Here is a 17,151-nt window from a genome sequence, read left to right on the forward strand (position 1 = left end):
GATCAAACATTTCACAGCAGCTGAGAAAGCAATTAGAAAGACACATAGTCAATCTGGTTTGTTTGCTAAGAAGACAGACTTGTTGCCTGTCCGGCCACATTAACAACTAAATAAAACAGACTGCATGGTTATCCAGAGTTATGTTTAGTCACCGCACCAGTCTAAGAGAAAATCAATTCTATTTAGGTCAGTTTAATTGTTCATTAGGTAGAGCTTTGAGTGCACAACCTAGAGTATTATAATACACAGCAGTGGTTCCCAAATATTTTTTAATTTCATAAAACAATATTTTTTTCCAAAATGGTGGGAACTGCTTAATAATACTGACACCTTTTAGATTGTCAAGAATGAATATTAAAACAAACACCCAACTATTCTCACAGGGTTTCTTAGCTGCAAGCAACAGAAACTAATCCTGCTGCTTTCAAGAAGAAAGAATTTATGGTGAGGATTTTGTGTGGCTCACAGAACGGCCAGCAGGGCTGGAGGCTTTGGGCCAAGCCAACAAGAACACCGCCCAGACCTCTGATACAATAAACACACCACTGCCAGTGCCTTTAAACAGTAGATGCTGTAGGTTAACTGCTCATGTCAGCAATGGGGCCGCTGGATGTCTCCACTGACACACGGCCCTTGGAACCAGGTATACTTTACCACTGCCGCCATTCATCCCCAGAGTGGATCCTGGGGAAATTTGGGAAGGAATTTCCTTGCCTGGGCAGTCCTTGCCTCTTCCTAACGCTGGTTTCAAAGTCAAAGTCTGGGGTGAATTTATCATCAGTGGAGCCTAGCTCAGGGGCTCATGTCCTCCCTGCAAGGTAGGTGGGAAAGTGAGCTTCTAGGTTTGGAGGAAGTCTGTGCTTCCCATAAAGATTTATGAAGTGCAGAATTTCCCAAACATAAGAAGAGAGTTTAGATATTGGGATCCTGAAAAAGAGCGACAACTACTATCGATTATGATGGGGATCAGTTCAGAATAGAGAAAAAAAGTATTTTTTTTTTTTTGAGAGAGAGAAGGTGCAAGTGAGCGAGGAGTAGAGAGAGACAGGGCAGAGCGGAGGAGAGAATCTCATGAGGGGCAGAGAGAAAGAGAGAGGGGGAGAGAGAAGCGGGGCTCACCCGAAGCAGGGCTTCAGCTCACCTTGAGCTCACTGGATGTGGGACCCAAACTCATGAACTGTGAGATCATGACCTGAGCTCAAGTCAGATGATTAAGACTGAGCCATCCAGGTGCCCCAGAAAGAAAACATTTAGTACCAAACTATGAAAGGGGGCAAGTTGTAGTATATTGGACGGTCTATTAACGGAATATAGTGTTGTTGTTTTTTTTAAACAGAAAAGTCACCGTATTGTCTTTACTGCTTTCGTTTCTGTATTCATGGTGAAACGCTGCCTTGTGACAGCTTGGTTCCCAGAACTGCTCTGGGAACCCATGTGTGAAGAGGACTTGGGGTTTGGAGAAGCAGGTGTGGTCTTTGCGTTTCAGCTCTACGACTCGACTCTCGGCAATTGTACAATCACAGGCAAATTCAATCTGAGATTTAAGGTCATCCTTTGTGAAACGGAGGCCGTAATTCCTAACTCAGAGTTGTTGGGTGAATGAAATGAGATAAGGAATGTAAATGTTGAGCAGGAAGCCTAGAACGTAGGAGCCAGGGGGAGGTCCTCCTCTTCTGTTCTTACCATGTGGTTCTGTAATGGCATCTGCATTCTGCACTAGAACATTGAGTGTTAGCCTTTCTCAGGCATGAACTGAGCTGCTGATGTTTACTGTTGAATCAGTTCACCTGATTGGTGCTGATGTCTGGCACCTAGCACAAGGCCTGCCTACACCCTAAGTGTGTAACTGTGCACTGGCTGCTTGCCAAAGGAACAAGTAACTCTTACTTAAACGATTACTAATTATATGAAGTAATAAGGTTAAGCACATGGCATCACCCTTGGCAGAGTAGTTATTCAATAGAAATGTCAGTTTTCAGCTTCCATTTGTAGTAATAGTCAACTAGGTAACTAGGTTATTTGAGCCAACCCTCCTTATTTAATTTTGAGAGAGAGAGAGAGAGAGAGAGGAGAGAGAGAAAGATATCATGAAGCAGGCTCCAGGCTCCGAGCTGTCAGCACAGAGCCTGATGTTCAGACTCGCGAACTGCGAGATCATGACCTGAGCAGAAGTCGGACTCTTAACTGACTGAGCTACACAGGTGCTCTCTAGAATTTTTTTTAATGTGGTAAAATACATATAAAATATACCACCTTACCCATTTTTTTAATGTGAGAAAGGGAGAGATCGAACGTGGGGGAGAGGGGCAGAAGGAGAGGGAGGGAGAATCTTTTTTCTTTTCTTTTTTTTTTTTTAGAGGGAGAGAGAATCTTAAGCAGGCTCCGTGCTCACTGTGCAACCAAATGAGGGGCTCGATCCCACAACCCTGGGATCATGACCTGAGCTGAAATCAAGAGTCAGATGCTCAACCAACTGAACCACCCAGGTGCCCCTATTGCCCCAAGTTTGCAATAACATTGAGAGGAAGGTACAGAGCTTTCTCATAAATCCTGTCCACACACATACACAGTCTCTCCCATCATCAACATCACTAACCAGACTGGTACGTTTTTTGCTAAGGATGAATCTACATTGACACATCATAATCACCCAAAGTCCATAGTTTACTTTGGGGTTCATGCTTGTGTTGTATACTCTATGGGTTTGGACAAATGTATAAGGACATATTCCATCATTATATCATACAGGGTATTTTCAGCATCCTAAAAATCCTCTGTGCTCTGCCTATATATCTCTACTTCCCCATCCCTGGCAACCACTGATCTTTTTACTGTCTCCATAATTTTACCTTTTCTGGAATAGCATGCAGTTGAAATCGTACAGTATGTGGCCTTCCTAAATTCACTAAGAAATATGAAATTCACTAAATTTCACTAAGAAATATGCAATTACGGTTCCTCCTTGTCTTTTTATGGCTTGACAGATCATTTCTTTTTAGTACTGAATAATATCCCAATACCTGGAAGTACCAGGTTAGCCATTCATCTGCCGAAGGACATTCCGAGTGTCAGCAATTATGAATAATGTCGCCATAAACATCCGTTGCACATTTTTGTGCAGATAGAAGTTTTCAATACCTTCGGGTAAATACCCATGGAACATGATTGCTGTATTGTATGTTTATTTTTGTAAGAAATCTCCAAATAATCTTCCAAATTGGCATGGCATTCCCACCAGCAAAGAATACAAGATCCTGTTGCCCCACATCCTTGTCAGCATTTAGTGTTGTCAGTGTTCTGGATTCAGGCTCCAGGCTCTGAGCCGTCAGCACAGAGCCGGATGCGGGGCTCGAACTCACGAACCGTGAGATCATGACCTGAGCCGAAGTCAGATGCTTAACCAACTGAGCCACTCAGGTGCCCCTCTCACTGTTTTAATTTGCATTTCCTTGATGACATATGGGGAGCATCTTTTCATACGCCTATTTGCCATTTGTATATGGTCTTTGGTGGGGTGTCTCTTAAGCTGTGTTCAAGGGACTAGGCAAGCCTAGGGTCCTTCTCCATCTCAGCTCCTCCTCTTCTCTGACAGACTTATTTCACCTAGTGTTATACTCTCCAGCTCCATCCGTGCCATTGCAAATGGCAAGACTTCACTCTTTTTTTTTTTTTATGGCTGAATAGTATCCATTGTGTGTGTGTGTGTGTGTGTGTGTGTACCCCTTCTTCTTTATCCATTCATCAGTCCACAGACACTTGGGCTGCTTCCACAGTTTGGCTATTGTAGATAAGGCTGCTATAAACATGGGGTGCAAGTATCCCTTTGAATTAGTCTTTATATTCTTTGGATAAATATCTAGCAGGGCAATTACTGGCTCATAGGGTAGTTCTGCTTTTGACTTTTTGAGAAACTTTGTACTGTTTTCCAGAGTAGCTTGCACCAGTTTACATTCCCACCCTTGGGGCAAAGGTGAAATAGTTATGATTCTGGCCTCAGAGGTAGATTTACTATGAAGTTAGTGAAACTTAAGCTTTAAGGCCTCTCATTGATATCAACCTTTTCTAAGGCCCAGGAAAGGCCTTAGAAATGTAGAAATGTTTCAGTTTGAAAATAAAGTAAGGTTCCTACATTCCTAAAAACAAACACTAAAAAACAAAAACAAAAAAACCCCACAGGTTGTTCTGTAGCCTTAGCCATCAAACTGGTTTTAAACCTCTGTTTAGTACATCAAGGACAACTTGTCTCATTGAACATCCTTTTATTATTCTTTAGTTTTTTAGAGAGAGAAAAAGAGAGAGAGCAGGGGGAGGGGCAGAGGGAGAGACAGAGAGAGAGAGAGAGAGAGAGAGAGAGAGAGAGAGAAAGAGAATCTTAAGCAGGTTCCATGCCCAGTGCAGAGCACACAGGGCTCGGTCTCAGGACCCTGAGATCATGACCTGAGTCCATCAAGAGTCGGTCGTTTAACCAATTGAGTCCTCGGGTGCCCCTCAGTGAATACCCTTTTGAAAGTCAGCCAGTTACTCCTGAAAATCAGTTAGAGACTCACTCCAATGAACAGCCTCTGAATGTTAACCAGTCAACAAGAGTCTCACCCAGTCACGGCTTCTACAGATGCCATCAATTCATTTGTCCCCTGAGAATCATCAATACTAGAACTCTACCCTTACCCAAACCCTATGTAAATCAGCAGTTCGCTCCACTCAGAGAGGCTGTGCCTGACTATAGTAAGTAAGGCATTTAGCTGTGTGTGTGTGTGTGCATGTGTGTGCATGCGTGCGTGCACATGTGCCCCTTCTTTCAAATATTGAATGGTGGTTTCGTCCTTTGATAAAGTGATCACATGTTTTGGTAAAATTTGCAAAAGTAAGGTATATTAACTATGAGCAGAAAAGATTGCTGGCTCAGCCCTACTCCTCTTCCGTCAAATCTCCTCTTGTGTTGAGGCCTTGAGGGCCATGTTGTTGATGCAGCCTAAAGCTCTAGCAGTACCCAAACACTAGGGATGCACGCACACAGATTCACATGTTTCTTGTGACTTTTACATTTTATGCATCTCAACATTCAATATTTTAAAACAGCAAATTTTGAGCAACTATGCCAGCAGGATGATAGAAAGTTAGCAAAATATGTTTCGCGATTAATAACCTGAAAACCTAGAACACTGTTATCTAGGAGAACAATCTTTTAAGAATGAGGGTAAAATAAGAATATTTGCAAACAAAAACATAGAGTTGGCCACCAGCATAAGAAAGAATGAAGACTAGATACAGTGAAAAAATGGGCATATGTAAAGAATACTGACTGCATAGAACTATAATAATACTGCCTAGTGAGAATTTTGTAATGAACTAACACATGCTGCAATGATAATAAACAAATTGGGGTGTTGAGATATGGTGTTCTAAAGTCCTTGGACTATCTAGGACGTAAATAAGGGTAGCAATTTACTTTAGCCCTTGATAAGTACATATGCTACAGTCTGTAAGGTAGTTCCATCCCAAAGAACTTTCTGAGATAATGAAAGTGTTCCATTATGCGGTCCAACATAGATGGCTACTGCCACTAGATGCATAGAGTTTTAGAGTACGAGGAATGTAGCTTGTGTAACTAAGGAACTGAGTTTTTTGTTTTATTTAACTTTAATTCATTAAAATATAAACAGGCACACTTGAAGTAGTGATTACTGGATTAGAGGACACAGTTGTAGGTTAACCATGAACAGAATAAAACAAACTGTGTAAGCTGAAAATTCCTAGGAGAAAAATGAAATAATAAAAATATTCTGTCAATGAACAAAAAGTAAGAAAGAAAGGAGAGAAAAAAATGAATAAAGAATGCACACGACATGAAAAAGAATATTTTAAAATCCAGGGACACCTATGTGGCTCAGTTGGTTAAGCCTCTGGCTCTTGATTTCAGGTCTTGATTTTGGCTCAGTCATGATCCCAGGGTGGTGGGATCAATCCTCTTGTCGGGCTCCATGCTGAATGTGGAACCTGCTTAAGATTCTTGCTCTCCCTCTCCCTCTGCCTCTCTTCCCTGCTCACACTCTCTCTAAAAAAATTTTAAAATATATTTAAAACTCAAGTATATCAGTCATTGTATTAACTATAAATGGACAAAAGGATTCAGTTACAAGGCAAAATATTCAGGTGAGTTTTTTTATATGTTGTTTTAAGGGGATACATCTAAAACTTATGGGTACAGAACATCTGAAGATAAAAGGTTTTGAAAATATACTCTTTGTAGATTACCTACCAAAGGAAGCTAGTACAGCCAGGTTAATATCAGAAAAAAAATTATGGCAAAACATCTACTGAAGATAGAGGATGATTTCATAGTGATAAAAGTATTCACTTTCAATCATAATAGAAATTATAAATTTATGTACACCGATCAACACATCCAAAAAAGCAAACAAGCAAGCTAAAATTGGAGCACTGCAAAGAGAAATACACAAAACTACAATCATAGTAGACAAGTTTAATTCACTTGTCTCAGTAAATAAGCAAATAAACCAACAAATGGAGAAAGCAAGAGTGCAGAGTATTTGTAGAATACAATGAGCAAACTAGGTTTAATCAAATTGTATAGGACACTGAAAAATGCTGTGGATAATAAATGATCATGTAGATATTTCTATGAAGAACTTCATACCTATAAATTTAAAAATTTAGAAAAAAAATAGCAATTCCTAGAAAAATTATGTTACCAAACCTACTCAAAAAGGAATAATGTAAAAAACCTGAATTTCAATGTCAGATCAAACATTTTCCACAAAGGAAATTGCTGACCTGGATGGCTTCATTGGTGAATTCTACCAAACATTCAAAGAAAAAATAAATCCAATCTCACCCGAGGTTGAAATTTTTGAAAAACTACACTCTCCTATGCTTTCATGAGCTTAGCAAAGCTTTGAAACCAAAACCTGACAAGGAGAGTATGAGAAAAGAAAATTACAAGCCAATTTGCTCATGAAGTTGGACATAAACAAAAATAAAGAAATCATATAATGGATAATACACTATTACCAAATTGGTTTATGTTAGGGATAGAAGACTGGTTTATAGAATACCAATTTAATAATAGAATATCAGTTCATATGATCATCTGTTCAATAGTTGCAGAAAAGCATATTTTCTAATTATGTCTAAACTATTAGTAAGTTTATATCATTTGTGAATTTTATCCCCCAAACTTCTGCGATTAAAAGAGAATTTCATTCTGGCAGAGAATATTCTGATAAATAATATCCCCCCGCCCAATCTCAAGTAAACATCGGGCCTAATAGTCATACCTAATATAATTTAAAAAAAACCTTTCCTTTGACTCAAGAGAACAACAAATGTTGGCAAGGATGTGGAGAAAAAAGAAACCACATGCGCTGTTGGTGGGAATGCAAACTGGTGCAGCCACTGAGGAAAACAGTATGGAGATTCCTCAAAAGATTAAAAATAGAACTACCCTATGAGGCAGTAGGCTACAGGTATTTCCCCAAAGAATATGAAAACACTAATTCGAAGGTATATAAACCCCTATGCTTATAGTTAGTGCTTTTAGTAGCATTACTTATAGTACCTAAGATATGGAAGAAGGCCAAGTGTCCATTGATAGATGAATAGATAAAGAAGATATGATATATACTCAACCATAGAAGGGAATGAAATCTTGGCCATTTGCAACAACATGGATGAATCTAAAGAGTATTATTCTAAGTGAAATAAGTCAGTCAGGGAAAGACAAATAGCATACGATCTCACTCATATGTGGAATTTAAGAAACAAAATGATTGAGCAAAAGTAAAAAGGAGAGAGGGGGGCAAAACAAGAAACAGACATTTTATTTTATTTTATTTTATTTTATTTTATTTTATTTTATTTCATTTCATTTTATTTTATTTTATTTTATTTTATTTTATTTTATTTTATTTTATTTTGCAGGAATAAAATTTAGCAATTCATTACTTACATAAAACACCCAGTGATCATCCTAACAAGTGCCCTCCTTAATGCCCCTCACCCATTTAGCCCACCCCGTCACCCAACACCCCACCAGCAACCCTCAGTTTGTTCTCTGCATTTAAGAGTCTCTTGTGGTTTGTTTCCCTCTCTGGTTTTACATTATTTTTGCTTCCCTTCCCTTATGTTCATCTATTTTGGATCTTAAATTCCACATATGAGTGAAGTCATATGATATTTGTCTTTCTCTGACTGACTTAGTTCACTTAGCATAATAATGTAGTTCATCCACGTTATTGCAAATGGCAAGATTTCATTCTTTAAAACATTTTTTTAATGCTTATTTATTTTTGAGAGAGAGAGAGACAGAGTGCAAGCAGGGGAGGGGCAGAGAGAGAGGGAGACATAGAATCTGAAGCAGGCTCCAGGATTTGAGCTGTCAGAACAGCACAGAGCCCGACACAGGGTTCAAATTCAGAAACCATGAAATATCATGACCTGGGCCAAAGTCAGACACTTAACCGACTGAGGCACCCAGGTGCCCCAAGATTTCATTCTTTTTGATCGCCGAGTAACATTCCATTTTATATATATATACCACATATCCTTTATCTATTCATCAGTCGATGGACATTTGGGGTCCTTCCATACTTTGGCTATTGTTGATAGTGCTGCTATAAACATTGGGGTGCGTGTGCCCCATTGAATCAGCACTCCTTCATCTTTTGAACAAATACCTAGTAGTGCAATTGCTGGGTCGTAGGGTAGTTCTATTTTTAATTTTTTGAGGAATCTCCACACTGTTTTCCAGAGTGGCTGCACCAGTTTGCACTCCCACCAGCAGTGCAAAAGAGTTCCTCTTTCTCTGCATCCTTGCCAACATCTGTTGTTTCCTGAGCTGTTAATGTTAGCCATTCTAACAAGTGTGAGGTAGTGTCTCATTGTGGTTTTGATTTGTATTTCCCGGATGATGAGTGATGTTGAGCGTCTTTTCATGCGTCTGTCAGCCATCTGGATGTCTTCTTTGGAAAAGTATCTAATCATGTCTTCTGCCAATTTCTTCACTGGATTATTTGTTTTTTGGATGTCGAGTTTGGTAAATTCCTTATATATGTTGAATACGAACCCTTTATCTGCTATGTCATTTGCAAATATTGTCTTCCATTCTATTGATTGCCTTTTAGTTTTGCTGATTATTTCCTTTGCCGTGCAGAAGGTTTTTCTTTTGATGAGGTCCCAATAGTTCATTTTTGCTTTTGTTTCCCTTGCTTCTGGCGACGTGTTGAGTAAGAAGTTGCTTCGGCCAAGATCAAAGAGGTTTTTGCCTGCTTTCTCCTTGAGGATTTTGATGGCTTCCTGTCTTACATTTGGGTCTTTCATCCATTTTGAGTTTATTTTTGTGTATGGTGTAAGAAAGTGGTCCAGGTTCATTCTTCCGCATGTCGCTGTCCAGTTTTCCCAGCACCACTTGCTGAAGAGACTGTCTTTATTCCATTGGATATTCTTTCCTGCTTTGTCAAAGATTAGTTGGCCATACATTTGTGGGTCCATTTCTGGGTTCTCAATTCTGTTCCATTGATCTGTGAGTCTGTTTTTGTGCCACTACCATACTGTTTTAATGATTACAGCTTTGTAATACAGCTTGGAAGTCCAGAATCGTGATGCCTCCAGCTTTGGTTTTCTTTTTCAGGATTGCTTTGGCTATTTGGGGTCCTCTCTGGTTCCATACAAATTTTAGGATTGTTTGTTCTAGTTCTGTGAAGAATACTGGTGTTATTTTGATAGAGATTGCTTTGGGTAGTATCGACATTTTAACAATATTTGTTCTTCCAATTCATGAGTGTGGAAAGTTTTTTCATTTTTTTTTGTGTCTTCTTCAATTTCATGAGATTTCTATAGTTTTCAGTGTATAGATTTTTTACCTCTTTGGTTAGGTTTATTCCTAGGTATTTTATGGTTTTGATGCAACTGTAAATGGGATAAATTCCTTGATTTCTCCTTCTGCTGCTCCAAGAAACACTCTTAACTACAGAGAACAAACTGCTGGTTACCAGAGGGAGGTGGGTAGGGGAATGGGTGAAGGAGCGCATTTGTGATGAGCACTAGGTGATATATGGAAGTGTTAAATTACTATACTATATACCTGAAACTAATATAACACTGTATGATAGCTATACTGGCATTAAAATTAAAAAAATGAAAAACTTTTCCTTGGAGATCAGGAACAACACAAGAATATGCTATCAGCACTTCTATCTAACTTTGTATTGCAGGTCCTTGCGAGAGCAGCCACACAAACAAGAAAAATGAAAACAAAATAGAGATTTTATGGATGAAGTTGTCATTATTCACCTATAATATGAATATATATGTGCACTGAAACTCCAAAAGAACGTATAGAGTTGTTATTTTTTTTTTAATTTTTTTTTTCAACGTTTATTTATTTTTTTTGGGACAGAGAGAGACAGAGCATGAACGGGGTAGGGGCAGAGAGAGAGGGAGACACAGAATCGGAAACAGGCTCCAGGCTCCGAGCCATCAGCCCAGAGCCCGATGCGGGGCTCGAACTCACGGACCGCGAGATCGTGACCTGGCTGAAGTCGGACGCTTAACCGACTGCGCCACCCAGGCGCCCCTAGAGTTGTTATTTTTAATAAGAAGGCTAGCAAGCTAGCTGGATGTAAAATCAATTTACAGAATCAGTACATGTCAGCAGTGGAACTATAGAATATCCCAACTGCCTGCTAATAATTGAAAGGATAAATAAATTATGCTGTAGTTATACAATGGTTTATATACAGCAATTAAAATGAATGAATTATAGGTAGATGCAAATTTATGGATGGGTTTCATAAATGTAATGTTAAACAAAAAAGCAAGACTCAAAAGAATCATAACATCTATTACGATTCTGCTTATATACAGTTCAAAATCAGACAGGCGTTATGCTAAGTGAAAGAAGCCAGTATATACTGTATGGTTCCATATGTAAAAGACGGTTAGAGGCCAAACTTACCTACAGTGATAGAAAGTAGATTAATGGTAGTCTGGGGTTGGGACTGAGAAGGTCTACTGCAAAGGGACATGAAGAAGCTTTATGGGGTGATAGAAATTCTGTATTTTTTAAATGTTTTTTTAATATTTATTTTTGAAAGAGAGAGCGCGAGCGGGGGAGGGGCAGAGAAAGACGGGTACAGAGGATCTGAAGCGGGCTCCGCGCTGACAGCAGAGAGCCCAATGCGAGACTCGATGTGGGGTTCGAACTCATGAACTGTGAGGTCATTCCCTGAGCCAAAGTTGGAGGCTCAGCTGAGCCCCCCAGCTGCCCCAGAAATTCTGTATTTTGATTGGGATGGTTGTAACATAGGTATGCACATCTGCAAAACTCACTAAACCATATTATTTAAATGGCGCATTTTGGTGTACATAAATCTTGCCACAATCTGTATGATATAACAAGGTTTAAAATAGTTACGGAAATAAAACTACAAGGAAAAGTAGGAAAATGATTATCCCCAAAGCCGGGCCAGTGGTTTCTTCCAGAAAGAGGAATATGTGGGGGCACTTCTAGAATCTTGGCAATGTTCTATTTCTATCTGAGTAGTGGCAATATCAATTTCACTTTACAGGTTTTAAAAAAAAATTTAATGTTTATTTATTATTGAGAGACAGAGAGAGACAGAGCATGAGCATGGGAGGGGCAGAGAGAGGGGGAGACACAGAATCGGAAGCAGGCTCCAGGCTTTGAGCTGTCAGCGCAGAGCCTGGTGCGGGGCTTGAACCCACAAACTGCTCACAAACCACGAGATCATGACCTGAGCCGAAGTTGGACGCCCAACTGACTGAGCCACCCAGGCGCTCGCAGGTTTTTTTGCTAAATTGCACATATATGTTTCACATACTTATGTGTGTGCGTGTGTGTGTTTCACAATAAAACAACAACAAAAAAATGAAAACATAACTGAACCCATAAAAGAATGTTTCCCTCTTTTGAACTCATGGAGTAGAAAGTCGTGAGACACCCCTCATTACATTCACATTTGGGGAAGAGGTACAGTGAACAGACCACATTAGCAGTGATTGTGTTGGTAGAGAATCCTAAGCACATTTCTTTTATTTTAAATTTTTTATGTTTGTTTATTTATTTATTTATTTATTTATTTATTTTATATGAAATATCACATTGTCAAATTGGTTTCCACACAACACCCAGTGCCCTTCCCAACAGGCTATTTAAAACAAGTTTAGCCAAATGCCTGGTTTCAAAATATATGGCCTCTAATTTCCTTCTGATATAAATAAGTACAGGCTTTGGTTCCTGCTTCAGCGCTGACTACAAGAGAAATATCTCTACCTTTTGAGGAGACTCAAATTAAGAGAGGCTGATGCCCCATATAAAGTAAACTAGATGCTTTGTATTATGGTTCAACTCTCAGATGTATACTTTTTTTTTTTTTTAATCTTTATTTATTTTTGAGACAGAGAGAGACGGAGCATGAACGGGGGAGGGTCAGAGAGAGAGGGAGACACAGAATCCGAAACAGGCTCCAGGCTCTGAGCTGTCAGCACAGAGCCTGATGTGGGGCTTGAACTCACGGACCGCGAGATCATGACATGAGCCGAAGTCGGACGCTTAACTGAGCTACTCAGGCGCCCCTCAGATGGATACTTTTTGGACAAGAGTTTTCTTAATGCTTTTTGATTTTGGTTATTACCATGTTATTCCCAGGAAATTGCTGTTATTTTTTTTTTGCAGAAGTGAGTTGGTGACTCACTAGAAAATGCTGTGGTACTAAAAAAAAATGGTAAAATATCAGAGGTTTAACAGAATGCACATTTACTGTTCAGTCATGCCAAGTCTCCTTTTGGTTTCAGTGGCTCTGCACTAGCATAATGATGGGAATAATACCTTACGTTTGTTTAATGCTTTGAAATCTATCTTTTCTCCAACATCTTTTTTATTCATTTACTCAGCCGACTTTTCAGCACTGGTTATGGGCCAGGCACTACGCTAGGTGCAGAATGGGTGAATAAGGCATGGGCTCTTCCTATCTGCATGACAATATCATGTGGCAGTTGCAATATACAAGCCTGCATGGGTAAGAGAGAGTGCTTGGCACCATCAGGGATAGAAAGAGAAAGACTCCTGACATGAGATGATACTACATGAGCTAGGGTTTCAAAGATAACTAGGAGTTTACCAGGTAGATAGGAGGGGGAAGTAGGAAAGACAATTCAGGGAGATAGATAGGCAGGCACAGAGACGTAGGGAGTTATCTTATACGATCTCCCAAAACCCTAAGAACTGGACATTTACCACTCTCCCAGTTTTTTGTTTTGTTTTGTTTTTGTTTTTGTTTTTTGAGAGAGACGTGGAATGTGAGCAGGGGAGGGGCAGAGAGAGAGGGAGACAGAGAATCCCAAGCAGGCTCCGTGCTGTTAGCACAGAGCCCGACAAAGGGCTCCGTCTCATAACCGTGAGATCATGACCTGAGCTGAAATCAGGAACTGGACACTTAACTGACTGAGCTACCCAGGCACCCCTCCTCTCCCAGTTTTGTAGATAGGGCAACTGAGGGACAAAGAAGGAAATGATATTCTCAGTTTACATACCTAATACAAGACAGAGTAGAACTCAAGTCTTTTAAATCCGAATCTCATGTTCTAAGTACTTACTATCATCATCATCCAAATAAAAGGCATACTTTAAAGTAACAGACATATATAATTCACACAACATATCTTAACCATACTAATGCCTGATATAAAATGAGTATTCAGTAGATCAAATAAGTAGAAAGCTCTAGATGACTCTGCTTTCTATGCGCAAGGTATTTCTCCTCCATATGGGCAGAAATCTTGTCTCTCTTTTTTTGAAAGTTGAAGTATACTTGACATGAAATACTATGTTAGTATTAGGTATACAACATAAAGGTATGTTAGGTATACAATGTAATGATCTGATATTTGTATATCTCGTGAAATGGTCACCATAATAATTCTAGTTAACATCCATCATGAACAACATATGTAGTTAAACTTTTTTCTTTTGATGAGAACTTTTTAGATTTCATTTCTTAGCAACTTTGAAATATACAATGTAGCATTATTATTTTTTAATGTCCATTTATTTTTGAGAAGAGAGCGAGAGAGAGTGCGGGTATAGTGGGGGAGAGGCAGAGAGAGAGGGAGTCACAGAATCCGAAGTAGGTTCCAGGCTCTGAGCTGTCAGCACAGAGCCCAATGCGGGGCTTGAACCCATGAACCGTGAGATCATGACCTGAGCTGAAGTCGGATGCTTAACCGACTGAGCCACCCGGGGGCCCCTACAACACAGTATTTTTAACTACAGTCACTATGCTGTACATTACATCCCCAGGACTTATTGATTTTATATTAGGAAGTTTGTATCTTTCACGTCTTTTTTTTTAAATAATTGTATCTTTGGTTTCAAGTAGAGTATCTGATACATCATAGGTTCTCTATGACCGTGTTGAAGGAAGGAGGGAAGGACGGAAGGAGGAATGAAAGAATCTCGTCTTTAACCTTAAACTAATGGGACAAGTTCCCCTGATCTATTTGAACACTAAAATAATCACTTACTTTGCATTCATAGAACTTCTGGTCCACTTTTTTGTAAATTAGTCCATTTTTCACTATGACATAGAGCAGTTAGGACATAGAAGTGTGAATCACAGGAAAAGAATCCAGTTCAGTGCTTTGAACATGGCAGGTTCCCTAAGTGTGGGCTCAATGACCGAACGACAAAATCACGTCTGTCGCTATTCATCTGAAACAACACATCTGTGTGATCTAAACCTTCAGAGACTAGAGATTTATTATACATTAGCGATTACTTCAAACATTGGAGATTAATGAGGCATAAGAGATTACTTCAGACTTTAGTGATCTCAGGAGTTTAGTAAACACTGCGAGCTCTTCAGTCAGTATTGAAAGGTCTGATGGGATCACAGCAGGCCTTATTTACAGAAACTCTGGTTCTGCACCAGTGGTAGACCTGCCCTTTCTACTGTGAGAGAAGATTCAAAAGACAGTTTGGGGTGATTGTGTGCCGGTACTTATCCCAGTGGTATAGCAAAATGCTCTAGTCAGTCACCTTTAGAATTAACCATTCAGGGGGCGCCTGGGTGTCTCAGTCAGTTGAGTGTTTGGCTTAGGCTCAGGTCATGATCTCACACTCTGTGAGTTTGAGCCCCGCATCGGGCTCTGTGCTGAGAGCTCAGAGCCTGGAGCCTGCTTCGGATTCTGTGACTCCCTCTCTCTCTGCCCCTCCCCTGCTCATGTTCTGTCTCTCTCTCTCTCTGTCAAAAATAAATAAACATTAAAAAAATTAGAATTAACCATTCAGGTGGCCTTGTGGCTGGGAACAGAGAAGCAAAAGGGCCACCCATCTATTGGTCAGCCATGAATTTTAAGAACTTACTATGCACCATGGTACATTGATCAGTTGCTGAAGTAGATACCAGAGAAACAAACATAAAGCATATTCTTTGCTCTTAAGTTGGATGGAAATAAACCAGGTGGGAGAAAAATCAGAGGCTGATAAAAGTAGTCTTGAATCAAGTGCCAAATAATTGGGCAATGGGTCTGCAAGAAGGGAGAGGACACAGGATACCAAGAGCAACCAGGAAGGCTTATGGGAGGAAACAGGACTTAAGGTGTTTGGATAGTCGCTCATGCCTATGGACTCCTGTGATCCAGGCACACGGTCGCTCACCCTACGTAAAACAGACACATGTATTTCTTACGAAATACATGAAACTACAGGCCTCATGGAATTATTTATGAGCTGCTCCTTCAGCCTAGAATATTTTTTCTCGACTTTCCTGCCTGACTAAATCTCTCTCCTAGGTCCTGTTCAAATATGGTTTCCTCTTCCAGATACTTCCCCTGCTTCCTTTGGCACCTGGGCAAAGTCAGCTACTCCCTCTTTTGCTCCCCGCAGCCCCTTGTATGTGTCTCAAATGCATCATCAACCACACTGGAGTGTAATGAATTGTTCATGCATCTGTTTCCCCACTCCGTGGTTTGTGCCAGTCAAGTCATGAGCTCTCAAAAAATACTGCTTGTATGGGTGGATGGGTAAATTAACAGAAGGAGGGTTTTCTAATGAGAGACGAGTGGGAAATCTAGCAAGATGGGTTTAGATTTTCAAGGACGTTTTCTTCCCCAGTTTCACTGAAAAATAATTGACATACATCACTGTATAAATTTAAGGCATACAGCATGATGGTGTGATTTTTGGATGTTGAGACATGATTATCGCAATAGGTTCAGCTAACATCCAGTTTTTCATAGATACAATAAAAAGAAAAGAAAAAAAAAGGAAAAAATTTTCTTCTAGTCACGAGAACTCTGAGGATTTACTCTCTTTTTAAAATTTTAATTCAGGGGCGCCTGGGTGGCTCGGTCGGTTAAGCGTCCGACTTCGGCTCAGGTCATGATCTCACGGTCCGTGAGTTCGAGCCCCGCGTCGGGCTCTGTGCTGACCACTCAGAGCCTGGAGCCTGTTTCAGATTCTGTGTCTCCCTCTCTCTCTGCCCCTCCCCTGTTCATGCTCTGTCTCTCAAATAAATAAATGTTTAAAAATAAATAAAGTAAAATTTTAATTCAGTGTTATATTAGTTTCAGGTGTATAATATGGTGATCCAACACTATACATTACTCAGCGCTCATCATGAAACGTGTACTCTTAATCCCCTTCACCTGTTTCACCCATCCCCCCCCCACCTCCCCTCTGTAACCATATGTTTGTTCTCAAGAGTTAAGAGTCTGGTTTTTTGTCTCTTTTTCCTTTGCTCATTTGTTTTGTTTCCTAAATTCCATATATGAGTGAAATTGTATGGTGTTCGTCCTTCTCTGATTGAGTTATTTCACTTAGCGTTAATACTCTCTAGATCCATCATATTCTCTAGAACCGTGTTGTTGCAAATGGCAAGATTTCGTTTTTTTTATGGGTAAACTATATATATATATATATATATATTACAATTATTACAATATTATATATATGTATATATTACAATTATTACAATATTATATATATGTATATATATATTTGGCTATTGTAATAATTTGGCTATTGTAAATAATGCAGCAATAAACATAGAGGTGCATATATCTTTTTGAATTAGCGTTTTCTTATTCTTCAGGTAAATACCCAAACTGGAT

This window comes from Lynx rufus, unplaced genomic scaffold, assembly GCF_022079265.1.
Source record: "Lynx rufus isolate CCGP_SWC_20201006 ecotype Redwood Valley unplaced genomic scaffold, mLynRuf1.p SCAF_9, whole genome shotgun sequence".
Classification (NCBI taxonomy): domain Eukaryota; kingdom Metazoa; phylum Chordata; class Mammalia; order Carnivora; family Felidae; genus Lynx; species Lynx rufus.